Genomic DNA, 27,854 nt, shown 5'->3' with positions numbered 1-27,854 from the left:
CAAATCCTGGGATTTACCAGGATTTGCATCCAAAACTCCACTTCCCCCACCTTCATTGGAGGTAAGGAGTGCGATGGGGAGACAGAGAGGCAATTCCTCAGCTTCTGGGGATGTGGCTTGCTGGGTGGCCCCTGTCCTCCCTTGCAATGCTGTCCTCTGTATTTTGAAATCACTGAAGCAGCTGACAGTCTCTTTCTTTTGTCAGAGAGATGAACGCAAGTTAAAAACAACTATGCCTTGAGAGCAATGTTACCTCTAAGATGCACACTCGCACACTCACCCAGAACTCCATCAGGGCTGTGCACCCCATTTCAAATGAAGTCCCACCCCCGCCCCCACCCCCACCCAGAACAAAGCTCCTGCAGAACAGGGCAGAAAATTAGAAGGAACGTTGCTTGAGAGACTATAACAAAATACAGAAAATCATGGATATGGTCACCGTTTGAATTCGGACGAGCCCTATGGCATGCGGATAGCAGGAAGCATACTAATAACCAGGAGGAGGATTTCTATGACATGTTACATTTTTTCTGCAATCTGTGTTTGAACTTATAAGTGGGTTTGGACATGTTTATGAGTCATCTTGTGAGAAAGTCCAGATTACTCATATACATGTTTAAACTTGTTCAAGTGTAGGTTGCAGAGAAAGTGTGGCATGTCATAGAAATCCTCCCCCTACTAACAACACTAGTGCTTGATCAGGTACAATTTTGAGAACAAGTGTTCCATCTGGCTGAGCCCTACATTCTTAAAGGGGCAGCACACAACAACAGATTCATTCTATCCATCTAGATTTGATTGGATTAATAACTTAATTGAATGGAAAATAACGTATGTCATCAAGCTACAAATATTAACCAAATCATCTCATTGATAAAGCAAGACCATGCCGTGTGAAGGATGATCTGCCAATGAATAACAAAATTAACTAAAGTACTAATAAAGATTCGATAAATGCAGTCTCACAGAGCACAGTTAAATGAATTATCCCAAGGCATTGTTGTGCATAACATTTTTCTAATATTCGTCATACTATTGCCAGTATAATCAAGAAAATAATAACAAGTTTTTATGTATAAGCAAAAGACTTCATGTGGCAGGTAAGTGTAATTATGTCTCGAGCACACACTTGTTTATTTCAAATGCTCCTGGCAAAAGATCATAAAGACATGCTCTATGAGCACTTGCAAAATGAATAGCTAGGCTGAATATGTAGATTTAGAATGAAGCAGATGTTAGCACTGCACGATTTAGCACTATCATTGATTGTAAGTAGTTTTGCTTTGCTACTGTGAACTTTACAAACCTGAGTAACAACAGATGACATTTAGAACACGTCCAGAATAGATCAGAATGTCTAAATGCCTGAATAAAGGTAGCGCCATATGGGGTTACATATGGTGTGACCTGGGTCCCCAGTTCTGCATGTAGATCATGTATAGTTGTGTCTTGATTGCAGTGGAAGATTGGCTGATGTCAATTGTACCAGAGGGGCAGTGAGGGAGCAGAAGAATGACGTGTGAGTATAGTGTGTACGTTTTCCTGATGTGAGAGTTCATACACTTGGTTCCTTAGCATCACACCTATAGACATATAGAAGCAGAGACATTAGGGAGAGAATTCTCAGTACTTCGAGCTTAGCGGCTCAATGCACAAGAGACATCACAAATTGCGACAAAATTTTATGTGAAGCACTGATCATTTTTAAAAGCAGCAAAGAGGGAGATAAAGAAACACACAATTTAAGATGGTATTGGGTGTTTTCTAGCAGCCTTGCCATCGCCGACAATTTCACATGACTTGTCAGGAAAAATGGCTTCCCACATTCTAGAATTATTTCCTTGGAAACACCAGTGAATGCTCTGTAGGGAGCAGCAGGGGTGCCTTCGGGGAATATTTTTGTGAGGAGAAGCAGAAAGGATTAGATGTCATCCTAGCTGGGGATTCTAGGCGTCGGGACTGTGCTTTTTACTGTTCCCATTGTTATGAGTCACTTATCATATCAACAAATATGAATATCAGCATTACTTGGATTCTAAATGGTATTACCTTGCAATTGTAGATGGAGATGGGAACATAAAGATGATATCCAAGAAAGTTATTGGGACATTTATTCAGTTAATTCATCCCAGCGATGCTGATCTACAATGCCAGCCTTCCAATTTAGCAGGTCCAAGGCCTGCTGCCAAAGGGAAAAGCTAGAGAATGGCCCTGCTCTCCTTTTTGGCCATACCTGGTGTGTGGAGGGTTGTCCCCCATAGCCAACCCCTGCTCTGAGACTCATATCTCTTTGTGAGTGAGCCAGGCAAAGCACAAAGTGCCAATGGGTGGCCCTGGATAACCGTATGATCCTGCACATAGGCCATTTTGTCCTCTGGCATGGCCAGACACTTCAAACAGTGCCTTTGGAAATTCACTAATAACTATACACTATGACTTCCAAACCATTCCCTTCACTCAATAATAAATTAATAGAAGGGGGGTTTACCCCTCAGCTTCTGCTGTTCAAAAGTAAGTTTACAGAGTAAGGCTCCAAAATCTATCTCAGGGCAATACCTTTATTACGCTGAGCCAGAGTTTCTTAAATAAGTGCAAGCTTAAGATTTTAAGGTCTATTCCAAGAATGAAATCACAAGAGCTATCAAACCAAGAAAACAACACCAAACTGTAGAAGAAAAACAGCCACCCACAAATAAAGTATTTCTGCCATACATCAAAGGGGTCATGGATCGCATGGAGAAACTTTTGAAAAAAACACAACCTACAAACAGTATTCAGGCCCACCACAAAAATACAACAAATGTCACAGTCAGCAAAGGACAAAAGGGATCCCTCACCACTGCAGGAGTATACTGGGTATCTTGCAGTTGTGATCAGGTATATATTGGAACCAGAGCATCCACACCAGAATCAAAGAACATGAGAGACGCTGCAGGCTAAAACAACTGGAAAAATCGGCAGTAGCTGAACATGCCCTGAAACAAGCTGGACATGAAATTCTATTTCAAAACACAGAAATACTGGACAACATCAGCAATTATTATGTTAGACTGCACAGGGAAGCCATTGAAATCCACAAACACCAGCAGACCTTCAACCAAAAATAAGAAAGTTTAAAACTCAACAAAGCCAGGCTCCCAGCACTGAAAAATACAGCCTGCAAAAGGTCAACAAACTGTACCAAGCCACAAGGACCAATGATCACTGCACACAAAAGACCAGCTAACGACACCCCTCAACCACAGTGACAGATCATCTCTCCCCCATATCACAATAATACACCCACGAGAAAAAAACACGCTGATCATCATAATCACTCAATCTCCTGAAAAGGACAAAAGCTGATCCCACAGCTATAAATACTCAACTATCCCACAAACTGCACCACAGCACAGACAGAGTTCTGACTCTTGTCCTCTGAAGATGACGGCCAGAGAAACTGGTGAAAGGTTAGGAAGAAAAACCTTCAGAACATGGCTAAACAGCTCAAAAAACCTACAACAACCATTTCAAGGTCTGTTCATCTGAGAAGATGCAGGAGATGCAGAGAAGTGAAAACAATAGGGACAAGGAGAGGAATCACCTTCACTTTCTGCTAAAGAGTAACGTTTTAAACTCTGAGTGTTTTCCACTCAGAGTAAGTGGCAGTATATCTGACACCATGTCCATAGCTGCTGGAGTTAATTTGTCATGTTATGTCCAAGTTTCTTGTGGTGAGCCTCTCCAAACTTCCTAGTATGGACCTTGAAGGGCACACATGCAGTATTCTATTAGAGTAACACTTGAAGCTTTGCCTGCTTGTTAAAAACCTTTCAGAGCTTCTGCTCTGCTTGCCTAACCTTCAAAAATCCAGGGTCCCCTCTAGGTCATGAACAGGCAGCATCATGGAACTGTCGGGAGGCCTGAGAGCACGGAATAAAACTATCCATTAATGCTACAAAGCAGCACCAGCTGATGTTAGAAACCTTCCCTTAAGATACCTAAGAACTCAGTTCCTGATGATGAAGCATGACTGTACCCACCAGTGGCACAAAGCAGCGTGTTCGATAAGATTATCTGTTTGAATTGCCTTGCTAGGGCTTCTTACACAGCAATAGAATGGGTTATTGCAGTGGTTCCCAACTTTGAGTACCTCAGGTGTTCTTGGACTGCAACTCCCAGAAGCCTTCACCACTAGATGTGCTGACTGAAGTTTCTGGGAGCTGCAGTCCAAGAAGACATGAGTTATCGAACCGCTGGGTTATTGCATTTAAAATGAAAGCTATTTTAAGACATTCAAGTTTTTACCTGTGTGGTACATTTTGGAGGCATGCCTGATCAAAAGCCACTAAGTACAGACTGCTAGTTAAAGCAATTGCTAATATGATTCGAAGTCTGGCGTATCAGGTGTCTGGAACATTTACTTTGGATTAGCCAGTAATTATTTGATGAAGAACATTTTGGTGACTGCTGCTTTTGCTGTTTTGAGGGACATCTCTTGTGGTGTTTCAGCTTTCGCCAGTTCTCTTTTTAGATCCATTAGGCTGGTGGCTGAGAGACTGGGCTTTGAACCAAGAAGTCTGTTGTCGAGCTGGAGGAGATGCAGAAAAAGAACAACCAACAAGGTCAAGGAACTCCCCATGAAAAAGGGGACTTGACAGAGATTTACAAAATGGTGCACGTTGGGGCGAAAATGGTTAGGAAGAGTCCCCTACTCCACTTCTCCTCATACTAGCAGTCAAAGTTATCCCCCTAAAAAGGGGAAACTGATTCATAGGGGAATCATGATAAACAGAAAATAAGACTTCTTTGCACAGCATATAGTTCACTGTTGAATTTGCTACCAGGTGATGGCTGTCAACCTGGAAATCTATGAAGGAGATGTAGAGGAAAGGTGTATGAATATCTACCCAGCCTTGATAACAATATTATAATTTACTTTCAAGATCAAAGAAAATCTGCCTGTTTGTATGAGTTGTTGAGGAACACAAGTGGGCAAGAGTTGCTGTCTTGCTGCTGGGCTTTTAGGATCATGTTGGTGAAGGTAGGAATGAAATGCCAAACTAGCTGGTCTGATCCAGCACTACTCTCATGTTATCATCAGAGACAAGCAGTGCTATGAATATGGACTACAACTCCCAAAATCTTTGGGCTGCATAGCCCCCCCCCCATGCAATGCTTCTCATCAATACTTCTTCCACTAAAATATTACCTAGAACAGAGCTTTTGATTTCTCAACCATCAACATGCACCTGAGCTCCAGAATTACTCACCTGTCTGTAGGAAAGGCAATTTCCCTCTCCCTTTATGTTCGTTCTTCAGACCTGTCAATCACTGTGCCTGAAACAGAGATTTTCCCAACTCTACATTCCCTTTTACTGTTTTAGAATACCTCTGAGTTTCAACCAGGAGCTGGCCCCATTTGCTGCCAGGCAATCTTTCAAGTTATTACCAACTTTTCTAAGAGGTTATGATGTCATACCTTCCTTTGAGTTCTTACCAATATCTCTTTGTCATCAGTTGCTTCCCAACTTTAATTTTCTTTCCTCAGTTGAAGCTCTTCGGATATACATCTGGTTCCCATTTAGTATGGGAACAGGCAACAGCAGCCTGCTTTATAAGCACCTGACACTCTTCCCGTGTTCCTTGTCGTAGTTGGGTCACCAAGCAGGTCAATCTATTACTCTTCAGAATCCCATCCACTTTACTGGATCGATCATTGAACAGACAAGCCCTATTTGTAGTTATTCTTTGCCTCCTCTCTTTCGAATGCAACTTACTTTCTTCTTCTTCTTCTTTTATTCAAATGGCTTAGCCTTGGTTGCTTAATTAAATAGTCTCACATGGATGCTAGGAGCGGCTGTTTTAAGAAATTCAGCTATTAAGATAAGCGGGGGAAACATACAAATCTAGGAGCAAATGTCCTCTCTACCTTCAAAAGAGTTCAGTGTAGTCCTCAATGTTAGGGTTACATTATAATTAATTTCTATGGGGGGGCACATGAATAATCTGAACTGTGTTCGGGGGCCGAACCAACTTTACTTAAAAATAAAATGAAACAGTGATGTTATGATTGTTTTTATTTTAAACTTGTTAATCTTCACAAATACTAAAGAGGTTTTTTGCCGTATGTTAAAGATAAGCAACTGATCAAAGTTAGACAAAAAGCTGTAAATGGTTTTGATGTTCAACTTGTTCAGTGAGAGAAATCCAGTCTGTCTTGGGCTTGAACAAGTGCTTGAACTGGACTGGAGTGACGACCGGCGGGCTGGATAGGACTGGATCATGGGCCGTATGTGGCCCTCGGGCCACACTTTGCCCAGGTCTGTTTTAAGTCTTCCAATTCAGTAGGGGTGAAGTGGAATCTGGAAAAAGAGGTTTTGATCCTAGAAGCATAGAGGAGTCTCCCCCCCCACACACACATACACATTTTTCCAGGAGCTCTCTTTGCTGTCTTGTCCTATAATGCCCTCCAGGGCTGCTTGCCAAGACAAAAATGATGATTTTCCTCATTACACAGTATATTCAGTTATTTATTTATACAATTGGATATGCTGCCTTTCTGGCATGCAAAAACTGGTTAAAATCACTTTTATAGACAGTGGTGCCTCGCTTGACGAGGATAATTCGTTCAGTTGAAATCACTGTTAAGCGAAATCCTTGTCAAGCGAAATGAAAAAGCCCATTGGAATGCATTGAAACAAGTCCAGCGAAGATCCTCCATAGGGCGGCCATTTTTGGTGCCTGTAAAGTGAGGAATCTGTCCTGAAAACACAGCGGGGAGCCATTTTGCACAGTGGGCGGCCATTTTAGAGCTGCCGATCAGCTGTTTCAAAATAATCGTTTAGCAAAAAATTGGTTTCCGAAGTAGGGAACCGATCATCGTTAAGCGTATTTTTACCATTAAAACATCGTTTTGCGATTGCAAAAACTTCGGTTTTATCGTTTAACGAGGTAATCGTTAAGCAAGGCACCTCTGTATTCCAATTTTAAACTGGTCTAAAATCCTCTCATGTAATATATCAAAAAAATTGGATTGAAATACATTAACTTGTAAGGTCCACTGAAACGCTCCATAGCCCAGAATCTTACATTTGAAAAAGAAGTTTGTTACTGCAATTCCAACCATGATAGTCATTCAATGCATTCCACGTTACCAACACGTGGTTGTCTTCTCAACAGGCCAAGAAAAAGCAAGGAAATACTCCCTGGTGCCATCTAGTGCTGCACTCTAACATTTATAAAAACACAAAAGGCAAAATCAAAGAATACTTCCCTTAGGAATGATACGATAATGAGATAATCATGTGCTGTCAAGTCAATTCTGACTCATGGCGACCCTTTTCAGGGTTTCCCAGGTAGAGTATACTCAGAAGTGGTTTACCCTTTCCTTCTTCTGGGGGAAGCCCTGGGATTGTGCAGTTGATCCAAGGCCACACAGGCTGGCATTGAACTCCCAACATCTGGCTCCACAGAGAGACACCTATATCAGTCATTCTCAATATTTTTTTTTGGCCATGGCCACAAACACAGTTTGACTTTGCTGAACTAGTTCCGTGGTAGAACCCATGAGCATAGACCCTCTTGCCTGGGAAAAGAACGCATCACGCTCTTCTCTGGAGGTCTTGGAATCCTCACCAGGCTGAAGCTGTGAGCAGGAGAAAAATGTAAGGCAAAACGGGGTGGGGGAAATGATTTAACCAAATGTTAGGAGGGAAAATACATCCAGAGAAAAAAGAAAAAAAGAAAAAGAAAAGAAATAGGGAGAAAAATCTGTGTAGTACTTACACCCAATCAAAAGATGAGGTTGGGTGATGCCTTTATTGTTCTTACATACTTTCAGTTCAGAACTGGCATAGCAGTCTTAACAGGGTTTACATGGTAAGTGAGATATTTAAGAAGTGGTTTTACCAGTTTCATTCCCCCAGTGAATTTCCATGGCCATGTGGGGATTTGAACCCTGTTCCCCAAAGTCCTAGTCCATCGCTCCATCCACTACACCACACTGGGAACCAGATGCCTTCATTAGACCATTAAAATATGGCAAACAGAAGCTAGTTTCCACTTCCTATAACAAGTTTTTATCAGGCTGGTTGTTATAGAGCAGTGGATGGTGCCAAAGAAATGTAACAAAACCCAGAGCCCATGGCTAAATGTACAGGTCAGGGTATCTAATTTAAAAGTCAGATCCAAAATGGAGCCTGCAAGGTCAGTTTAGGGTTAGGTTTGGTGGCGCTGTGGGCTAAACCGCAGAAGCCTGTGCTGCAGGGTCAGAAGACCAAGCAGTCGTAAGATCGAATCCACGCGACGGAGTGAGCGCCCGTTGCTTGTCCCAGCTCCCGCCAACCTAGCGGTTCGAAAGCATGCAAATGCAAGTAGATCAATAGGTACCATCTCGGTGGGAAGGTAAACAGCGTTCTGTGTCTAAATCACACTGGCCATGTGACCACGGAAAGATTGTCTTCGGACAAACGCTGGCTCTATGGCTTCAAGAGCGGGATGAGCGCTGCCCCCTAGAGTCGGACACGACTGGACAAAAAATTGTCCAGCGGAACCTTTACCTTCAGATGTTACCTCTGAGGATGTGGATTAGAATGTCCCTCCCTATCTTGCCAAAGAAAGGGCTGCAAGTAAGTGTTATATTGAAACACTTAGTTCGTTTTTTGTGGGGAGTACAGGAACACAGAAATGTGGCAAACCCCCATGTTAGAGAAGTTGAGATAACATTTAGTTTAGGCGCTCAGAGGCAGCCGCTGCCCTCAAGCAACAGATTTTGCAGTACCAGTGTATTTTTGCCATCTCTCCATAGCATGGATCCACATGAATTTTAACGTACGCTCATCTCCAAATCATTGCCCATCTCCATTTCCTCGGTTGTGGCACTGGCATGAGAGGTTGGACTGTAAGCTTCTTTGAAGTGGCATATTTTCTTCCCACTTGTACTCTGCAAGGATCTGTCCATTGAGTGCTCATGGTGTTGATGATGAAGACGAGGCTTGCCAGGTCTGAGAGAATGAGCTGCTGTGCCAGGAAATGGCTGGGCTCCCCTGAATCTCCTGGCCAGGCAAACAAATGTGAGGTGCGGTGGTGGAAGGGAAGGAGCGAGTCTCGTTTATTGTTACGGGGTGGCCATAGTGTTTGGGTACCCAACTCCAACCCTCTCCAAATGGCACCAGGGCTCACTGGCTTCCTGTGTCTGTCCAACACAACACGTAATATACTTGCTTAGGAGCTCAGGCAGGGAACCCACTATGCCTAGCTCACTCCCTCACACATGAATGGAGAAATATTACGTTCTCAATTCCTGTGACATCACAAGGGCCCACACCATGAATTCACAAAGACCCATCCCAGGCATTGGGCCCCAGATATAATGAGGGGATGGGGAAGATAATCCTGTGACAGCCCCTGACAAACAAGACAACACTTCAAAACCATTCCAGAAAAATTATTTTATTGGTTTTGGAAAAGAGGCTAAATGGGTATCCGCAGCGGAGACAACGGCATGGTTCAGCTCCAGCAGGATGCCTGCCTTCTGGTCCCTCCCTTCCCCCTGGGGAAGAGGAAGCTTCGGGCCCTGCAAGAGAAAGAGAGAAAGAAAAACAACTAAGGGGTGAGCTCATCCATGGCCGTCAACCGGCTTCAACCCAGGCCTATCCACCCACGAATGTTCTGGCAACTTCATCCTGAAGTTCCACCTGCCAACATCCACTGGCTTTCACCAGGAATATCCGAATGCTTGGGTCACACTCACACCCCGGCGACATCCCCATGGAATGCCAGCCAGCCCATTCACACACACATACACACGCCCAGCCGCACCCCTGACACACACATACCTTCACTCCACCAGCCATTCACACACATGCCTGGGCTTCCATCCACCGACATCCACCAAGCTTCCGCCAGCTGGTTTCAGGAGGCTAACGTCCCCCGGCTTCATCCGCCAACCTCTGCCAGCCTCCACCTTGTGGCCTCAGTCAGCTTCCGCAGGGGGATTCCACCAGCTTCTGTCTGCCAACGTTCACCGACTTATCCCTGGTCCATCACCGACATCAGCCAACTTCAAGCCACGGATCTCCGCTACCCTTGAGCTGTTAACTCGCAAGCCCACTTAGCAAGTTCCTCTGCTTTCGCCAGAGAACTGGCCTTGGGCAGAAGGGCTGGGTCCCCTGCAGCCACTGCCGCTCCCTCTGCCGGACTGCCCTCTGGCCACTGGCCTCCCCTCTGGTCTCCTGCCCTGCCCAGCAAGCCCCTTTTATCTGTCAGCAGAGAGGTGGGGCCCCTGTGAGATCACAAAGACCCAGGAGAAAATGGGTTGGATTCCCATGGCAGCAGCAGCAGCACCCTCGGGATTGGCTGAATCCTGAAGATGATGTCAGCAGTCCCTCTGATCATGTGATTCACCCACAAAAGCTTACATTTTACATGATTTTTGAAATATATAATGTGCCCTGGCTAATTGAAAGCATACTTAATTCTAAATGTTTTAAAGATGACGAGGGTGTGGGGGAGGGGGCATGGAGCCATTGGAAGCGTTGCAGGGGTGCTCCTGTTCTCCCCTCAATTTTAGCCTTTCAGTGGACAAGCTAAATCCCTACATAACACTACTCTTTATGACTCTTAGTAGATCATGATTAAGTTTGGAAAGTAAGGAAAAACCTACCAATTATTAATAAGAGTCTGGGCAATCAATTAATACCACTGGCTGTGCTTTGCATGCCTGTATTTTCATTATAGCTGATGTTGCAGGCAGGTGGCCCAACTGTCTTGTTCCTGGGGCCTTATATTTTAGGTCCATTCCCATCGATCCATTTGCTGGAAGAACTTGTTTTGTAGTTAGACATTTGCAAACCTAAACATGTCTCCTCAGAGTCCAAATGAGTTGAATGGAACACGCTGCTGGGTAAGCAGGCACAGGACTGCCTCCCTCCGCCACCCCCAGAGTGTGCTTCTGGATCAGGCCTTTACTACCACTGCAAACAACAGTCATGGAAAGATGTATTCTCAGTATAACAATTATGAATGGTACACTAGAAAGAGGTCTTGTGAATGATAACACCACATGCAAATCTTAGCACAGGTCAGGCTTTTGCCTATCAAAGCAAGAATACAGGAAGCTTCTCTGCGTGTCTAGTAAGTCAGCAGAAAATGCGGTGCCTTCGGCCCCAATGAAAATGAAAGAACACAACTATGGTTCACTCTCAAACTGAGAGAAATCAAGGCTTGCATTCATAGACACCTGAACCACTAGGCCAGTGATGGCGAATCTATGGCACGCGTGCCACAGTTAGCACACAGAGCCCTCTCTGTGGGCACACGAGCCATAAGTCGCCATAGAGAAATACTTACCTGTCCTCCGATCCTGGATTTCGGCACTACCCTCTGCTGGTGCAGTGGTCCGGTGGAGGGGTGCAATGGTGACCATCACCGGTCTAGCCCAATGGGGGATTGGAGGACCAGTAAGTATTTATTTGTCAATACCGCCCATAGGAAAAAACAACAACCAAGCATTTAACCTTTGCAGTGCAGGAGCAGTTGTTGTTTTAAACTGAAACCTCAGCATTTGGGTTTTAATTGCAGTAGTGGCACTTTGAAATAAATAAGTTGATTTTGTGTTGCAGTTTGGGCACTCGGGCTCAAAAAGGTTCACTATCACTGGTTTACATATTTACTGGTAAGCCAGCTATGTGTGTGTTATGTGCTGTCAAGTTGGAACTGGCTTATGGTGACTGTACTGGGGGATCCAAATTAAGTGAAATATTTAGAGAGTAGTTTTACCTGTGCCATCACTCCCAGTGATTTTCCATAGCTGAGTGGGAATTCAAACACAGGTCCCCAGAATTCTAGTCGGTCACTCTACCCACTACATCACGATGAGTATCATAAGCTAATTGTTGCTAAATTGAGTTATTAACCTGGTGGCTGGAATACAATGTTGTCCTTACTTCATAGTCCACTTTGTGATATCTTAGTGGTCCAATAAAGGCCCAGAGAGAAGACACCCACCCACACTCACACACCTTGCACATATCCCACCTCCTGCTCTGACTTGTGATCTGTCAGTGGTCTGGATGTGACTGTGGTTGTGTCATGGATCCCTTCTTCTCCTCCTTACAAAGGATTGCTCTGCTCTCATATAGGCCTGAGGTAAGATAACCTGATTATCTGCCAAGTGGTAAGATGGCTTCTTTTACTCTCTACTGCATGTGCTTGTAGATGTTGATGTCCCCACTTTATGAAGACCATCAAGTAGCAATCAAAGCTAGAATAATCTGCTGCCTCAGAAACCCTGGAAAGGTTTCCATTTGGACCTGATGGTAACACAATGAAGGTGGCTAAAATTTGGCTTTATACATGTATATCCCCGTTGCCTAGTTGCGCTTCCATCCCCTCATCACATGTGAGCTTATCTCAAAAGGCTGAGCCAACTGTAAGCCTCAAACGCCTGGAGGATTTGGTTAACTGTAAAACTGTCCTTCTCTGCTTTCCTTCTGGGCAACCGCTACAATTTTAATAACTAAACTTAAATCATTTTGGTCTCTGTACAGAGTACACACACAGGATTAATGAAAGGCACTGAGATTGTTAGCATAAGAGGAAATGAAATTTCAGAAACTCATGGCAGCACCACTGTGAATTAATGGGGGGAAAGCCATCTTAGTCAAACTGTGGAGAAAAAGTCATGAAATAATTGTTGCCGAAATACGAAGTTCTTGAATTTGTGTAATTTACAGTAATGGTTTTGACCTCGGGAGCCTGTGTGCATGTAACTGTGCTCAAGCAATTTAGGAAAATGATGCAGAATTCACATTTAAAAAACGGTTATCCCATCGCAGTATATACACTCCGAAGTGTGACATTCAAATCCCTTATTCAAATCCTCACAGGAAACCTTTAGAGATGAAAAATGCATTTTACTTTCAACATTACTTTTCTTATCATATCTGCATCATAAATCAATAAATATCTAGCCTTCTTATATCTTATATGCTCATATACGATATCCTGACAGCATCTCTACTCGATGTATTTACGCCTCACTATAATGGTGCCACACCAACACACTGATACACATACTTAAGACATTCTAAAACCTCCATTCCATTTTTTTGGGTGGAATGATATGTTTTAATAACAAGCTCATTTTATTCTGGTTACACATAGCTGTTTGTTTTCAGAGGAAAAGGTGTGTTTTTGTATATATATATTTTCCCGAAGGTATTCATTTTTGTTGCACATTTTAAAATATTCTCAGTAGGTGGAGGCATCACTGACAAAAGCAGTGTTCTGCACATTTTAGAAGCATGTTGGTGAGTAGATAACATTTGTCCCACAGAATGCATTGTAAGCCTCACAATGAGTTGATTTCTGGCCACAAATTGCATCCAGGCGCCCAGTCAGTTCCAGAATATGCAGAAAGGGTAGACTGGGGAAGGAAGGGGGGTAGCTTGGTACAAATTGCCCACAGATGGTTAGTTCGAAGGATCCTATCACCAGCCATGGAAGAGTCTGTGTGCAGTTATGGGCAGGAAGGGCACAACATCTCCCACTCTTATATACATCAATATTCAACTAGGGCCCATTCAGGCAGAAATTTACCAAAATGTTATAAAATAAGGGGATAAAACATTTGGTTGCTTGCTCCTCAGTGGCAGGAGCCACTGCCAATAGCAACCCAGGTCACAACATGCCCTATCACACCTCTTACGTTAGTCTGTAAGATCGAAGCGTCAACCAAATCAACTTTCTTCAGAAACAGACCTGCCAGCCTGTTCTTTACCTTTCTTCCCTATGTATGTTGCTGAGCATCAGCCATCAGATCTTTGAACACTGCAGACACCTGCTAGGAATAACAGAGGAAAGGGAGCTTCCACACATTTTTGTGGTAGCAGGATCAAGAACAGGGAGGGAGGGAGGAAGACTGGGTGGAGATCAGATCCCATGTGTGAATCAGAAAAAATAGTTTTGATCAAACACGTTCTTCCCCAAGTTCCAGAAATCGTTGTCCATCCCCTCGCCATCCTCTTCACCATCTGGGGCTATTCCTGGACACAGCAAGTGATTAAAGTTGTAGCACTGTGGTGCTGTTTCTCTCTCTCCCCCTCTCCATGGGTGTTTGGGCAGGCATGTGTTTTCCTGGTAGACGGCAACAGCTGTCATCCAAGTCTACAAGTACAAAACATGCGCATTTGCAACGGGCCCCAGAAATCAAGTCATTTCTATCAAATATCTACAAAGGCAGAAACATAAAACAAATTAGGCAGAGAAAACCAACAACAGCCAAGAAATCATGATCTAAATCATATACAAGTGATCAAATTGTGCAAATTGAGCAGGGTTTCTATCTCAAACAATGTCATTTAATGACCTATCATTATGTGCAGCATTATGTAAATTAAGAGGAAATCACAGCTGTTTTATTGCTTTTCATTTCAAATCTGGAAGAAATTCTTTCATCTCTCTCTCTCTCTCTCTCTCTCTCTCTCACACACACACACACACACACACACACACACACACACACACACACACACACACACACACACACACACACACACACACACTCCAACTGCTCATTATTGCACAAGGCAACCAGAAGCAATTTTTTCCTTGAAAGGTGGGGTTGTTAAAGGAAAAATGCTGTCTGTAGTGGAAAAAATAAAGGAGAGAAATACTACCCCACTGCTAGCATACAGAAAATCACTCTCACAAAACACCCAGCCAAGCTGAGAGCTGTGCTGCTTGCTCTTACTCTGATTTGACTTTATGAAAACAACATATCACCAGTGAGATTTGACTTTAGTGGTGAGTCCTGCTATTTGCAGATCCAGGGAAGGGACTCTCAGGCAGCACACTTCCCCACCCTCAAAGAAAATCTCCAATGTGCACTATGAAACATTACGGAGAAATGACAGGACATATCTTTGATCCATTGTAGAAGAGTCTTGGTGCAGCTTGAAGGAGCTGAAACTTGCATCAGGTGACCCACTTGCCAGCCATATCTAGCATCAGTGCAAAGTTCTTCCTTGCAGGAAGGTCATTACTCTCAAGCTGGATCACCAATGCATGAGGAAGAGAGTGGAGCAGCAGGTGCTACCTGATGGGGGCAGAAATAACTCTGTTTCATTCCTTGCTGTTTCATTCATTTCATTCCTTTAGCTGCCCAGAGTAGACTTCAGTCTAGATGGGTGGGGTATGTGTAAATGAACGAACGAACGAACAAACAAACAAACAAACAAACAATAGCCAACCTACCTGAAACAAAGTTTTCTTTCCAGACCCAGACGGGGACCAAGGCCCATCAATAGCAGGGATTGTTGATCCCAAAAGGTGATACTGTGATCACAGATCCACACCATTTTCTTAAGTTCTGTAATCAAAGGGTGACAAAGAACACCAAGATTACCTGTTGTGCACCATCTGGGCACAATAGTTAATGTGGGTGCACATACAGTTTGTATGCCTCTGACCACTATCGACCCTAGCCAGTGGCAAACCCATGGAAAAAGCAGCTCTAACTGCCCCAGTGCCAAATGAATGTGTACCGAACTCTGCCATTGATTGCCCCAGGGAAGCTAGCCCTGCCCACATTATTGCTGTAAACTGAAACTGGATAAGAATTCTACTGGCTGTGTGAATGAACAAGAGGCCCCAGCATTCAAGATGCTCTCACAGGAATGTCCTCATTGCCTGTCCTGGACAACTAATCACCCCCATTGCCTGTCTCAAAAAGATGTCATTTCTTTTCCCCACCTGATCTATTCCGGATCTCTGTATGACCACCTGCCTGTCCTCCTTCATAATGGTGATATACCCAAGTCTTAATGCCTTCCCTGACTTTTCCCCTTTTTGAACTGCATGCCTAACTGAACAGGGGTCATGGGGAAGATCATCATTTCACTGACCCTACTTTAGGGTAGGACAAGTAATGAATTAAATGAAGCTCCCTTCGTGTATTTTTTGGAGACCATTCCAAATGGAGACATTCTCAAATTCTCAAAGGAAGGAAGAACCATCTGCTGCTTCTTTGTTGATTTTGGCTTCAATCTACCACACTAGAGAGTGGCTTTGTTGATGCAAGACTGCCTAAATCAGTTGTCTGGAATGGTATCTGGAAACCCTTTGGAAAACCCTCAGTCAAATAGGTGGCTGCCCATCTACAGTATCTGGATAGTCTTCAGGCATTACAAAGGATATGGTTGAGGGGGGCAACTAACCGATATCCCCCTTGCACATGTTCCCTTAACTTGGGGCCTCCAGCATTACCACCTGCATCCTCATCCTCCCTTCTCCCTTGCAATGGTTCAGGCTTCCTTTTGCAAAAGGGCTGGGCATGGGCAGGCATGTGTGAGCATGGCTGAAACTATTATCACAAGACTGACCAGAGGGAGCTCCCAGCACTGCTTAAATGCCTGCTTGGCAGACCTGAGTGAAAACTCTTCCCTTCCAGTCCACCAAGCAATCTATGCGTCACAGCTTCTGATTGGCCGCAGCCTCTAGTCAGCCAGCATTTCCCATTGGCCTATTTTGAATTCTGGGCAGCTTCTGATTGGACCGCCCAGGATCCTTCTCTTCATTGAAGTTGCCACAAAGCTCCTGAATTGCTAAAGCATGGCAGTGGCAGTTCTGAGTGTGGCCAGGCCTCATCAATCTGCAAACCAGGACGCCAGGAAAGATGAGGAGCTTATCTCATCAAGCTGGGGCACCCAGTTTGGCAAAGATGTTTCCATCCATTGCTGGATGATGGGGTGACAAGAGCCCTTGAAAACTGTGTTACATTTTGGGGTCTTATCAAAACCCAATCCTTGTCCTTATGGTTGCCTTAGCACTGAAGATGGGGCCACACGGGGTGAAGGAAATGTCCCCCCCCAGGAAATGACGGTAAGTCGCAACAGAGCGTAACTGGGAAAAACGAGGGATATCCCCATTGGCTCTACTTTGGTTATCTGACGTCTGAAGCAAACTATGAGTGAAAGCAAATAATTCCTGTACATTCGTTGGCATGGTGTAAAGGTGACTGGGGATGAAATGGCAAGGGTGGAGCACGCCAAATGTTCTCCCGCCCGAAAAAGACTTGCCAAAAGCAGTGGCACCCTCTTTGGATTTTGTGAGCAAGACAGGGAAGCTGTTTCATCTTAGACCTGATTTCATTCCATACATTTCATAATAATATTATTTTTGTAACACTGTAACACAGAAAAATCCATAGATTAGTAATGCAACAAAGGATTTGAACACAGAGGCTGAAATCCAGCAGTAAATTGCAACTAGAGTAGGCCCATGGAGTTTACATAGGTGTTGATTCACCGAATCCCTATGGATTCAGTGGGGCTACTCTAGTTGTGACTTACTACCAGGTTTTCAACACATCCATCCTTCCTAGCCCTCTTTTTAGTATTGGCTATGTAAGTAACAAGGCACTTGAAGAGTTATGATCATAAGAACTTTGGTCACCCATTCAGGTCTGCTCAGAGTCTGAGATCCCCAGGAGTGGTCTTTCTTTTGTCCCATTCAGAAGAACATTTACAAGGGTGAGCTGCAAGGATGTGGGGCTTATTCGGTGTCTGTTTTCAGGCTCTTCAACTCCTTGCTGTGAAAGACTGGCTTTCCCTCCCTATAATATCCTGGCAGCAGGTAAAGGCTAGGCTGCTGCAGACAGGGCTCCTCATTGACTATGTATGTGTGGATGCATTGCGTGACATCCGTTTGATTCTCACTTATGTGACCCTTTCCAGGGTTTTCAATGTAGAAAACACAAAAGTGGTTGACCCTTCCCATCTTCTGGGAGCATCCTGGGACTGTGCATCTTGCCCAGGGCCACACAGGCTGGCTCTAGTCACAAGGCGCACAGAGGGGAATCAAACTCTGATACCTAAACCACTGATCTATCCAGCCAGCTTCTTCATTGACTAAGTCCTATTTTTAATTCTTCTCCTGATGTGTTGATATGTCTTAATTAATACGTGTGATGTTTTAATTTGTTTGATTTGTAGCTTCCTTGAGTGCCTTTTAGTGGAATATATATCTGTCTCCAATAAGCAAACAAACAGCAAATGCTGTCAAAATGTGTGGTTTTTTTTAACAAGGTAATTTGCTCCTCATTCAAACTGGACCTTTGTCCCTTAGTGCAGTTCTTAGCTTCTCATGACCAGTTTCCTGCAGTCTCAAACAGTGCTATGATCATCACATTTCCTGCTAGAAGAAATGTTTATCTGGGTCAGACTGGCAAGTGAAGAAGGAAGAAAGCTCAGTTTAGTAGTTCAGCCACATGAATTAGATCAGAAACTATGTGTTGAACTGGGCAAGCAATAATCTGGGTGGTGAACCCTTCCCCCGAAGAAGAAGAAGAAGAAGAAGAAGAAGAAGAAGAAGAAGAAGAAGAAGAAGAAGAAGAAGAAGAAGAAGAAGAAGAAGAAGAAGAAGGGAAAAAAAAGAAGCATTCCACTAATACCCTTTAAAGGCATTAGTTAACTGCATTCAAACCTTATTCGGTCAGTTTTGTCATTTCTTGATTGATAAAGGAAAGGAGGCAGCAGTTTACTTTGGATAATACTATATTCATCTGGTAGGAATCCCAGGCTTGCAGGTGCACTGCTTCAAGCAGACTTCCATCTCCTATTAAATATTTTATTCAAGAGAATATATAGCAAAGTTGCAAAACCGATTGAAAATGCTCAACTATCTATAATCAGGATTTTCAAAGTTGTTGGACAAGTCATTCCACTTCACATTAAGTAAGTTCAAAACATGTAATTTTGATGCAAGGCTAACCTTCTCCTGCTGAAATGGATTGAATTAGTAAATTTGTAATAAGGCCATGCTCTGACTCACTTGATTCAATCATGTCCAAATAAGGGTATTTACAGCAGGATCTGATCTGTGCTATGTCCTTTTAGAAGCCTTGGGATGGGCTATTCCTTTTGCTTTGGGGATAGTCCTAATGTCTGTGCCTTTGCAGGTATTTGTGTATTACAGAATGAATGGAAAAACAACACAAAACTACCAGTCCTACAAATGGCTATAACTTGTTGGGAGTGGGTCTCCCCAAGAATTATTTCGCACAGAATTATTTGCCTACCTCCCGCCCAGAAAACTCATCAAAATGAGAAACAGAAGGCAGCTGTTATGAACTTTGGCTGTGCTACCACCAGAAGAACAGAAAAACCAAAGATGGTAGGGAAGCAGAGCCTACGTCTCCTGACCTCAGCATTCAGTACTCACAGAAGAATATAGATATTTATCTAAACAGGTGTGCACACACAGTCCTAATTTTATAATATGTTATAAAAACATAGTTAAAAAGAAGAAAATTCAAGAGCACAAGGCCAACATAATATACCCATGCATAACTGTCACTTTGTAAAAAATACCCCCCCAGGTAACTTAATGCATGTTTAACGCATTAAGGATGAAATGATGAAATGACAGGAAGTATAAACAATCAAACAAAATCAGAGGGAAAAGTGGGAGCATTCTTCAAGAGGTGCCCAAAACACATAACAGAATCTGCCTCCTAAGTCGCAACGGGGGGGGGGGAAGTTCCAAAGGACAAGTGCAGCGATGGAAAAAGCTCTCTAGTGTGACATTGTCAGATGACCCAGTCAACTGAAGCAGGATCTCTCCCAGTGATATTATTGAATTTGCAGGCCTTTAAAAGGAAAAATGGTCTTTCAGATAAACAGGCTGCATATATCTACAAGTTCAACGTCTTTTGGCAAAGAAGAAAGTTAGAAGGTTCAAAAAGCAAGAACAGAAAAGCTTGAAAAACGTTTTGAATATTGTGTTCCTGATATAAATTTCAAAGTATTTCCATCACTTGCTCCTAAGGCTCCAATAATGAATGTGTCCAGCTGCTTGATCATTCCATTTTTTTCAGTCAGATCTATACTGGCACATCAATGGATCGTATAGGCACGCCCTGAGTGGGGCAGAAAAGGAGGACCATCTGGCCTTGCACAAAATACAGTTGATGCAATTTATTGCCCTAGAAAGTTTATGTTTATGAGAAATTTAAAAAATAATAAAGAGGTAGAATTAATGATTCTGTTTTTGATAAGATATTACAAATGGGTTGATGACATTTCTTCTCATCTTAAGACCTCAACTGCAAATATCTTTTTAACCATTTGGCATAGGTAAGGTAAAGGTTCCCCTTGACATTTAGTCTAGTTGTGTCTGACTCTAGGGGGCGGTGCTCATCCCCATTTCCAAGCCATAGAGCCAGCGTTTGTCTGTAGACAGTTTCCGTGGTCACATGGCCTGTGCAACTAGACACGGAACGCCATTACCTTCCCACTGTGGTGGTACCTATTTATCTACTTGCATTTTTGCATGCTTTCAAACTGCTAGGTTGGCAGGAGCTGGGACAGGCAACGGGAGCTCACTCTGTCACATGGATTCGATCTTATGACTACTGGTCTTTTGACCTTGCAGCACAGAGACTTCTGGGGTTTAACTTGCAGCGCCACCAAGTCCCTGGATTTGGCATAGACACCAGTGTAAACCAGATGAAAAAACACAGTAACTACAGTAATTCACACGTTACCACTCTACTATAGGCCACTGAATCATCATTATATGATAAATCATGGGTTTTACTTTGGGGTTTTTCGGAAGCTACCCATAATAGAAGCTATCATTGCAGTTGGAATAACAAAATGCTACTTCTAGACATGAAGAACCTTGTGATGCAGTGGCTAAAGTGCCGCCTAGAGTGGTCACAATGACCAGATAGGTGGGGTATAAATAAAATAAATAAATAAACTGCAGTACTGCAGTGAAGACTCTGCTCATGACCTTCGTTTGATTCTCGGCCAGGTAGCTGGCTCGAGGTTGACTCAGCCTTCCATCCTTTTGAGGTCAGTAAATTGAGCTTCCAGTTTTCTGAGGGAAGGCAGTGTGTAGCCTGCATAATTAAATTATAAGCCACTGAAAAGAGAGTTTTAAGCACTATGGGACAGTGTAAAAGCAGCACACATTGCTTAATCCTCTGATGTTCTTAGCTGGGCTATATGTTACACTTAGCTGCTAAGTTCTCGATTGGCTGACTGTCTATTGAAAACTTACTGCTGTCGGACAGAAAGCCTGGGCAGGAATCATGGCCACACAGAGAAGGAAATGAGGTACAACTGGTTCTCTCTTTCTGTGTTGTTTTATCTGTTCTGATCTTTCATTTCCTTGCTTCTCCCTTTGCCGGTCTGTTAAGGAAATCTGCTCACAAGTGGGTGAGATAGTGTATGCTTTGAGTATTTAAAAAGCACTTCATAAAAGATCTGTAATCTCAGTGTGATGTTCTGGATAGAGTGGCCAACATGGACCCAGGAGGCAGAGGTTCAAATCCCCACTCAGCCATGGATACTCACTGGCAATGTGGAACCAGTAAAACTAGTTCTTAAATATCTCACTTACCTTGAAAATCTCTATGTCAGTTCCAACTTGATAGCATATAACAGCAACGAGCATAAAAGAGAATACTGATGATTATGATGACATATAAGATGATGCTGATGATCACTGCTTTTCCATTCTCATTGTTTATGAGCCTATCAGTCTTGTTTCATTTCCAGAGGAAGAAACATTCACTTATTTTGGCAATAATAACCTTAGAAGCACAGAGCTGGAAGGGACCCTAAGGATTATCAAATCCAGCCCTTGTCAAGGAGGCACAGCGGGGAATCGAACTCCCAGCCTCTGGCTCTACAGCCAGATACTTATCTCACTGTACTATTCATAGGTTGGAGGTTTTGAATGGTTCCGTTCTGATTCACCCATAAATGGAAAACTTTCACATAACAAAACTAGAAATGATGAAGGTGTAGGAATACAATGTTTCCCTATGAGTCTCTGGATGTTTTCCAGCGGGATTAGCTAAATCGCAACTAGAAACGCCCCCCCCCCCCCAATCCATATTTTAAGAAGTGGTATAATCTAAGAAAACTGGCTGGACAGCTCAATGAGTTGGGAGCCTGACTTTGGATCGAGAGGTCAGGAATTTTATTCCTCTCTGTGCCTATAGAGAGAACAGCCAGGCTGGGTGGCCTTGGGCAAGTTGCACAGTCCCAGGTTGCCCCTAGGAGAAGGGGCTGATAAACCACTGCTGAGTACTCTCTACCTAGAAAACCCTGGACAGCAGGTAATTGTTACTTACGGTCTAGAAAACAGTGACCCACTTGATTCTGTCAAAGTGTTAAACTGACCTTCACATACCTCCGTCATAAGCAATATTACAGTTTCATTCCTTCACCTTTGTTGCCTCTGCTAGATTTATAAATCATGCCACGCTGCTCTGTGAGCCTGTGAGGGAATAGGGAGCATATTTTATAACCAAGTAAACAGCCAAGTAAAGACCAGCAGTGATGACGATGATAACCTTAAGGGCCTCCTCCTCAACAATTTTACACGGCAGATATATGTGTCTACATGCAAGCTTAAAATATAGCTGCCATGAAGGAAGGCCAATGGCAACCTTTCTCAGGTTGTCAGCATACAATAAAAAAGTCAGCAAGTGGGTGCCATTGAAGCAGGGAGGGCTGCGGCTGTTTCCCCTCGAGGGACAGTGACAGCGATGCTGAAGGCAACCCCCTATAGAGAAAACGTTCCCTCTGCTACCTGATCAGCAGCACAGCCGGCAGATTCGTTTTTTTATGACAACTTGCATAAGCAAGGAGCCAGCGGCCCACAGATGGATGGAAAACGAATGCTTGCTTGGCTGCCTGCCATTTTTAATGGGGTTGCCTGATAGTGCTTAATCAAATTCTGATGTGGGGTCTTTATCTGGCACCGATGTATGCAAGTAGCTTGTCGCTTGTTATTTGGATCACGTCTCCTCAGGCCTAAGAACCATTTGAAAGCGATAACATTCATAGCTATTTTTATTTCTCTTCCCTCTCTGAAAGGCAGGATTTGTATCATCCCTCCCCCCAACAACCTTCATCCCTGGAAAAAACACACACACACACATGCATGCACACACACAAACACGATTATTGGCCTTCAGTTGAACTCTCACATTGAACAAGCCCTGGTGTTTTCTTTTTCCTCTTCTCTCTCTTTTCTCTGCAAGATTCATGGTAGGGGCTGGGGGGGGAGCTGGGGGGGAGTTTCCTGTTTACAACAACTGAATTCACACACACGTATATACATACAGCTGAACTAAGAGACTGAATGTTTTAAGGCAGAAATGTGTACACACATACGTACACACACACACACACACACACACACACACACACACACACACACACACACACACAGAGGGCTATAGTGAGCCAGTCTCTTCTTGGGTTACAGAAGTCATTGTCCATACAAATATATATATATATATATACACACTGTACCTTTTTGGCATTTGGGAAGAACTGGAGCTTTCCATTTTCTGTGGATGTGTTGTAGAAATACTCAGTACCCACTACAGCCTTGTAGTATGAACAAGGTGTCTACTCTATTCTAGATCACATTCTTCTCCGTCACTAACTCCCAATTTCCTTAGTTTTACAAGGATATTACCCAGATTGGTTTCTGTCACAGCATTTGAGCCTCAAGCGAAGTCAGCTGTAATATTGACCTAGCAAGCAAACATGCTTATTAATGGGAAGGAAGGAAGGAAGGAAGGAAGGAAGGAAGGAAGGAAGGAAGGAAGGAAGGAAGGAAGGAAGCTTTATTGCCCTCTCACCTAACTTCTGTCATGACTGCAGAGGTTATGTATCAGGGTCAGTAAGCACTGGCTCACAATCATCTGTTATACCAAGAAGATACTGGTCCCATATGTTTAATGTTTCTGGAGAAAAATTATAGGAACAGCCACAGAGATTCATAAGCATGTACTGTACCTATGTTGTGCCTGCATCAATTAGATATCATCTTTGGGACAATAGTGTAGTAGCTGCCTGTCTCCCTCACCAGGATATCTACAAAGTGCCAACTTGCTTCTGTTGTCTTCATAGGTTGCTTGCAGCCAGTGAATAAGGGCTGGTAGTCTATGAAACCATAGCTCTATGAATTTGTTGGAGGCAGAGCAATGATGGCTGAAAAGTAATCAGGACAACAACAAGGCAGGACAGCAGAGCCCAAGTACAGTAGAAGAGTTTGACAACAGTCTAGGGAAGAGGCAGCAACCCAGCTGATCTTACCAGGCAGGGCAAGGGAAAGCAAGCAAACAAGGTCTGGCCACTGTATGTTTGCTTTCACTGCAATGGCCAGGATCCTTTAGATTGGTTGTACTGAAGGAACACATTTTGGTTCCATAACTGTAGGAAGGGTAGTTCTCCATAGCTTCCACCAAAAAAGCTGTCATAGGCTGGGAAACTGAAGCCATGCTTTGTGTGGCATGGAAGGTGACTAGAACTCTAAATCTACGATCTAAGTCTAAATCTGCTAAATCCTCTATCGACCACAATATCTTCCTGATCTGTCTCTCTGGAAGATGTGTGACTCCTGTTCAAAATCCTGGCCACTGCCCTGTGGAGTCCCTCAAGATTCTGTTTTGTCTTCTATGTTATTTAACATCTACACGCAACCACTGGGAGGGAGTATCTGGAGTTTTGTGGTTCAGTGTCATTGGTATGTGGATGACACCCAACTCTACCTCTCCTTGCCACCTAAATCTGAGGAAGCTACTTTGCCTCTAGATCAGTGTTTGGTATCAGGAATGGACTGGATGAGGGTGAGTAAATTGAAACTTAATCCAGACAAGACAGAGGTGTTCCTGGTCAGTAAAAAGACAGATCAAGAAATAGGAAGGCAGCCGGTACTGGATGGGATTACACTCCCATTGAAAAAAAAACAGGTGTGCAGCCTGGGGGTGCTCCTGGATTCATCCCTGAGCCTGGATGCTCAGGTCTCAGTGGTGGCCAGGAGTACACGATTTGCACAATTAAAATTGGTACACCAGCTACATCCATTTCTTGAGAGATCTGATCTGGCCACTATGATGCACACCCTAGTTACCTCCCAGCTGGATTACTGTAATGCGCTCTATGTGGGGCTGCCGATGGAAAGTGTTGGGAAACTTCGGCAGGTTCCAATATGCAGCAGCCAGATTGCTGACTGGTCACAGGGATTACATAACACCCCCCCCCCCCCACAGCAACTCCACTGACTGGCAATCAGTTACTAGGTACAATTTAAAGTGCTGGCTTTAACCTATAAAGCCCTTACACATCTTGGTTCCAAGCTATCTCAAGGACCATATCTCCCTTCATCAGCTGGCTTGGGTGTTAAGATCATGAGAAGAGGCCTTTCTCTTGGTACATCTGATGGGAAGGTCTTCTCTGTTGGTGCTCCCAGACTCTGGAACTCCTTCCCACGGGAGGCCAGACCGTCCCCATCTTTGCTACCCTTCTGCAAGCAGGCAAAGACCTTTCCCTTCAGTCAAGCTTTACGTCAGTAACCAGCTACCTGTGTGTGATTGTTAGATAGATTGTTATGCATTACTACTTTGACTGGATTTTTAGTACTACTTTTGTTTTCCATTTTTGTGTTTTCCATTTCTCAGAGTGACATTTTAATTTTTTTGTATAATTATTAATCTTTGCCTTAATATTGCCTGTTAACCTTGTAAGATGCCTCCTTATTCATTGTTCATTGCTTCAAATATCGTTAACCACCTTTGTATACTCAGTGTTCTCAACTTAATAAATAAATAAATGAATGAATGAATGAATGAATGAATGAATGAATGAATGAATGAATAAATAAATAAATAAATAAATAAATAAATGGGGACAAGAAATCTTAAAATTATCTTCTCACTCTGCAAGAGGATAAGGCATGTTGTGGTGCACCTGATCAGAGAAGAGAATGGGGAAATAATGATTTTTTTTGTGCAAAGTAAGCAAAATTGCACAAATAAAGCAAACAGCCAAAACCGTCAAAAGCAAAGAATTTTGCAAGTATTCATTATATATATAAGGGCTATGGGACAATGGAATGTATACAAGTCAACATATTTGTATTAAATAGTTTGTATAAACTGCAAGCAGCTCTCTAGTAGAACTTTAATTTTATTTTCTATGGTGCCAAATAGCCATAATTCCTGTAGATTTTAAGACATATAACCACCTGTGTGTTTGGCTTATTATTATTATTATTATTATTATTATTATTATTATTATTATTATTATTATTATTATTATTATTATTATTATTATTATTAAGGGAAAAGGGACATGGCAAAAAAAAAATAGGCTGGATTCAGTCTACATTATATTAAGAATGGGCTCGTTAAAGTCAATGGGAATAGTAATGATTAGCTCAACTAGCTAGTTAATTCAGTGAGTTGGATTCTGGGGTCAGGAAGAGTTCAAATTCTCACTGTGTCTTCTGGCAGAAGAACCAGCTGGGCAAGCTGCAAAGTCCCAGAGTGTCTTCAGAAGAAGGGAATAGGAAAACAACTTCTGAGTCCTTTTTCACATCCATGAAAATGACACTCAGCAACGGCAGTTCACCTGTAACATTGGTCTGTAATTTTTTAGAAGTCATCTGCTTCAGAAATAAAATGTGTGATTTATTTTTTATTTTGATGTGCTGAATTAAAATATGACAATTAAAACAACTGATTGGCAACTGTTTCTAAGATACTTAAGTTTTTACATTTTACGTCCGTGTATATTGTGTGTATAGTAGAATTTTTGTCATAAATTGTGTTTATGGTTGTTTTACATGATAATATTTCACCTGTCCTGTTTATGTAACACTTTCAAAATGAGCAAAAGGATTATGTTAATAAAATGTATGATGAAACAAAAAGCAAAAAGCTATCATCTATATAGTTTAGTCGTATTCAGTGTCAACTTGGCATTTCTTGGCTTGTCTCTTGTATTCATTAAACGGAGCATCTCTTGTCACTCTCCAGTGATAGTCTGCAAACATTAATGGGCTCCATGTGACCTGATAGCACTTCTCCATTGTTGCAAAGTCTTGGAAATGACATGTTGCAACCAAGGCTTTTGTATGCCTTGAGGAGGTTTTCCACCAACAGCCTCTAGTTGTCGGCCTTGTTGTTCCTGAGATTTATTGCCACTAACTGGAAGGCTATCCATGCTGTCTTTTACTTGCCACACAGTGCATCCTCAAAGAAGTTCACGAATCTGAGGACCAGCAAAGACACCTTCCTTTATCTTAGCTTCACTTAACCTCAGAAATTCTCCACAGAAATGCTTGAAAGCTGCTTATGTTTTGTCCATGGCCTTGACAAAGTTCTTCATCAGACCCAGCTTGTTGTGTAATCTTCCTTGATTCAACAAAGGGTGCGTGCTCAACACTTTTCCTAACAGGCTCCAATGATTGTCGGAGAGGCCACTCTGTCTTGATGTAGTGGGAATCTCTTGCACAACAATCCCATTTGCAAATAAAACAGCAGGACCCTGTGTATCCAGTCTGCAGATTAAGCACTATCCAGTGCGCAGACCAAACAAGAGAGCATCACCACAGAGATGCCACTGATGTTGGTCATAGTTTATGTACCTCAAAAATGGTTTTATGTTGTCATACGCTTCCTTCATATGGACTGCATGGCCAACTGGAATTGATGGCAAAACATTGCCATTATGCAACAAAATAGCTTTAAGACTTCTTCGATGAATCAGTGAACAGTCTATACTCATCTGGATCACAAACATGGTTGAGGGCTACCATCACACCATCAATGTTGTTGCAGGCTTAAATTGTTCTGCCTAAAAAGCAAGTACTGTCCAAACCCAGTCATAGATTTATTCCCAAGTCAAGGGTCACATGTACTGACCCAAGAGCATATCTTGAAAACTAGAGCCAATCAACAATTTTAAGCATCATCTTTTTTCCCAGTGACCCAGAGTTAGTAAAGTTTGACTACATTTATTTTGGAAGCATTTTGACTGTAGATCAGTGTAATGTAC

General features: G+C 42.9%; 1 protein-coding gene and 1 long non-coding RNA gene across 3 annotated transcripts in view; one reads left to right on the top strand and one right to left on the bottom strand.

The window, feature by feature from the left end:
• The window catches only part of LOC144587799 (uncharacterized), an 887,030-nt gene that overhangs the window by 61,658 nt on the left and 797,518 nt on the right, over positions 1-27,854 (top strand). The gene's annotated exons all lie outside the window — the stretch shown is intronic.
• LOC140707982 (uncharacterized) overlaps positions 13,087-27,854 on the bottom strand; it is a 55,338-nt gene continuing 40,570 nt past the window's right edge. For both annotated transcript variants that reach the window (XR_012088121.2, XR_013542983.1), the window contains 2 exons: positions 15,238-22,275; positions 13,087-14,148 (listed from right to left, as the gene is read on the bottom strand). This is a non-coding gene — a long non-coding RNA (uncharacterized LOC140707982). The remainder of the gene's footprint in view (positions 14,149-15,237; positions 22,276-27,854) is intronic.

This window comes from Pogona vitticeps, chromosome 1 (assembly GCF_051106095.1).
Source record: "Pogona vitticeps strain Pit_001003342236 chromosome 1, PviZW2.1, whole genome shotgun sequence".
NCBI lineage: Eukaryota > Metazoa > Chordata > Lepidosauria > Squamata > Agamidae > Pogona > Pogona vitticeps.
Note: the sequence above shows the minus strand (reverse complement) of the source record. Positions and strands in the feature narration are given on the sequence as shown.